The sequence below is a fragment of the Neophocaena asiaeorientalis genome, unplaced genomic scaffold (genome assembly GCF_003031525.2).
Source record: "Neophocaena asiaeorientalis asiaeorientalis breed wild unplaced genomic scaffold, Neophocaena_asiaeorientalis_V1.1 scaffold606, whole genome shotgun sequence".
Taxonomy (NCBI): domain Eukaryota; kingdom Metazoa; phylum Chordata; class Mammalia; order Artiodactyla; family Phocoenidae; genus Neophocaena; species Neophocaena asiaeorientalis.
The window spans coordinates 769,002-772,539 of NW_020173687.1; the positions used below are offsets into that span (position 1 = coordinate 769,002).

A 3,538-nucleotide genomic window follows, 5' to 3' on the forward strand; every position below is an offset into this window, starting at 1 on the left:
CGCGGGGCTGGGCCGACGTCGCCCGGGACCGCGGGCCCGTTGGGGCCGGAGCGCGCCGCCCGCCCGGAGGGGTTCTCATGGGTAATTTTGTGTTCCCTTCTCCCCTGGTGCTGTCCGCTCGCGCGTCTGGGCCTGCGGCGAAGCAGAGAACAAAAGGGCAAGATAATAAAGGTGAGCGGAGTCCGGATGGCGGTGCGGGCCGGGAGCGGAGGGGGCGGCGCTCGCCTAGAGCTCGGCGCGCGTGTTGGGGGAGGAGAGGTCTTGGAAGCGGCAGCCAGAACCGCGGAGTGTTTCTCCCTCCTCTTCGGGGAGACGAAACCTTAGGCTGTGATATTGGGGGAGACGTAACAGGTCGGAAACAGGGAGTTTTCAAGGAGAAGCAAGCAAATCGGTGGTGAGAGTCACTCCATCTCTCCCTCCCACGGCAGGCTGGTTGATTGGGGTGGGGGAAGGGAAGGAGGCCGGGGGCCGAGCGACCTGCCTGTCTGCGGGCCCCAGGTGTGGGGCTGGCCCTGGGGCGGCTGCTGGCCTTTGGCCCTGTACGCTGGCGCCTTACCCCAGTCGTAAAGCCCCTGTCTTTTGAGCCTCTTGGGATACTCTGGCTTGGGGTCCACCCCCAAAACTCCGTCTTGGGAGAACTGGTGACGCTTCATGTTTACTCCAAAGACTGTTTTGAACCAGTGTGTGTGTTACTCGGGTGTAACCAAATACGGTTATCATGTTTTGAGATTGGAGAAGGCCCAGCACTTATTTACCTTTCCCTTCTTTTCCTGGCTGAGCGTGGTGACAGTGGAAAATAAGAGCACAGCCAGATAACAGTTAAGAAGCGTCGCTCAGTTGCAGCTTCCCAGCTTTGCTGCCCACATAGCCAGGCTTTAGGAAGCACCGTTCTCTGTCTGGAGACGTAGGTCTCAGCCCACATCATCTTTACCAAAACCTGGTTACGAGTTCCTTGCAGTATTTTGTCTGCACCTATATTTTGTCAGCATCTACCAAAGTACGATTAATTTTTATCAGAAGCGTAACCTAAGTTATTGAAAGCTTTGTATCAGCTTTCTAATTAGTTGTGTAAGTATCAGTTCTGTAATGTCTGTGCCCATTTTTAAGTAAAAGTGATTTATAGTAGAAGCTGATGGGTAGAAACTTGACTATCTTTAATTTCTGTGATTAAAAGCAACCTTAAAAAAATTCAAAGGTAATATTTTGCAACTTCTCATTCTAGTACAAAATGGTTCTTTGCATCAGAAGGATACAGTTCATGACAATGACTTTGAGCCCTACCTTTCTGGACAGTCAAACCAGGTGAGTTTTTTTATTTTTTAACATTTTTACATTTATTTGGACTGAGGTTTGTAATCAACCTTTATGAGCGTATTTCTGACTTTATTATCCTAAACAACAGAGAAGCAGACTATAAAGTACTAGGAATAAAGGAAGAGGCTGACAAAGGCTTATATTGAAGGGCAGCTTCACGTTGCAGGTGGGGCATGAGTGTGGGGAAGCTGGTTTTCTCTCTGGAGGAAATGGCGTCCCACGCGCCTGGCAGGGCCTCAGCACTGGTGGGTGAGTGATGCACTGCGTTAGACAGAGCGGGGGTGTGCGTGGTTCTCTGAAGTTCTCCGGTGACTGTTTTTAGCTTTGGATGATTGGACGTTTGGTCTCGGAGCAGCTAGAGCAGGACTCTGGAGTGAGACTCCGGCCTTGGGTTCTTCACACCACTGCTGACTGTGACGCTTCTTCGATGGCTTGCCCCCTCTGTGCTTGCTTCCTTTTCTTAGGACAGTTGGAAGAGGTGGCTCCTGATAGAGTTGTGGGGAGGGTGAGACTAGATGGTGCCCAAAGAGCTCAAGGCGGCACCTGAGTGAGATGTAGCCACCTGTTCTCTCAGGTGTTGCAGGCTTTCTCAGCCTTGGCACTAAGGGGGTTGTGGACAGAAACACTCGCTGTTTGGGGGGCATCGTAGGATGTCTAGCAGCCTCCCTGGCCTCCGTCCGTGAGATGTCATTAGTATTTGCATACCACCCTCCGCGTAACAACCAAAAACGCCTCAGCAAACATCTGCTGGGGGGCTAAACTGTCCTGGTTAAAACCCCTGGGCTAGTTGGAGTTGAGGTTTAAGCAGAAGATCTGCCGCTTTTAAAATGCACAGTGTATGTTTGCTTTAGAGCAAAGTCAGGCTCTGCCTCTTCCCTGCGGAACGAAGCTAGTCTGCCCTTCTGTAGAACGTCTTAGAACTTTTCTCCATTCTTCTCCTCCTGCTGCACTTGGCACGTCAGCAGCTGAGGAGCCTGAGAGACCCTGTTCAGGGGGCCCCCTGAGGGCCCACCCCTCCTCTGGGCAGGACAAGGGGCTGCTCGGTGATGGGCTTTCAGCCAGAGGTGATGGCAGGAAGTTAAGTGGACTTATTTATTTCTCTTACATGGTTTGTTCTAGCAGTGTTGTGTGTTGATTTTAACCAAAAATTCAAGGGAGGGGGTTGCTTCGCTTGGAATCTTTTTTTATAAGGTAGGAGTGGAGCAGATGACTTTCTGATGTCAGGGGAGTAGTCCCAGCTGGCTCACGCTGGAGAAGCCGCGTGGAAGGACTGTGGTGGGTTGGTGCTATCGGTGGACAGCCTTCAAACACCCTCTTCATCTCGTGTGTTAAAATGTGTACTTGTCAGCAAGACGATTAATCCGCACGCCACTTAGGAGTGAATTTATTGAGAAAACTCTTAATTGAGAGCAGACCTTCCAGAAATGCCCAATTGTTGCAGAGTGTGGGAAGCGTGCAACACGGGAGGGCTCTTAGATCCTAGTTTTCCTGGCCTTTTCGTCGTGCGGATGAGGCACCTGAAGGCCAGAGAGGCTCTGCTGTGCCTGGTGGCAGAGCCAGGCTGTGGACTGAGGGTCGGTACCTCTCACCCAAGTGTGCAGCGGGGTCCTTCGGTCCTGTGTTCGCCACTCATTTCTTCACGTGGGCTGTGATGCAGTCAGGGGTCGCTTGGGATTGTCACTGCCTCTAGATGTGGCCTCTGCCGTGACGTCCAGCCCAGACTGCTAGTGAGGAAGCCGGAGCGGAGATTGGTGTGGCAGGAAGCAGTGAGCGCACACTTCCTGTCTGTCCACTTAGCCTTTACTGAGGTGGTGTTGACGTGAGATGAACTGCCCGTGTTTAAAGAGGACGGTTTTATATGTGGCCTTTCCCTGGTACGCATGCGCACCTGTGGAGCCGTCACCGCGGTGGAGGTCGTGGGCGTATCCGTCAGCCCTGGGCTGCTTTCTTACCTTTTCTTAACCCAGCTGTGGTTTGTAGTAGCCGGTTGGAGACACTCTGGTGTTCTGATTTGTGACACCTTAGTGCTTCGGAAGACTTGGAAAGCATTTGAAAGCGTGCCTTTCCGTTAGCTGACTTGTACCACGCTCGGGGTGGGTGCGCTTCCCTCAAAGGCCTGGGGACCCTGCCCTCGGTGTGTGTTTTCCTTCCTAGTGGCACCCTGGAGCATCCTTACGTAGCAGACTTGAACTACGCTTCAGTCAGCTGTTTGGACACGTTGCGG

The 3,538-nt window shown here is 52.5% G+C and overlaps 1 protein-coding gene across 1 annotated transcript in view; it reads left to right on the forward strand.

Annotated features, from left to right (window-relative positions):
- The first annotated feature begins 116 nt into the window (after positions 1-116).
- The window catches only part of YTHDF1 (YTH N6-methyladenosine RNA binding protein F1), a 13,984-nt gene continuing 10,562 nt past the window's right edge, over positions 117-3,538 (forward strand). Inside the window, 2 exon segments of the mRNA XM_024750355.1 lie at positions 117-171; positions 1,223-1,302. The gene's annotated coding sequence lies outside the window, so the exon portion shown is untranslated.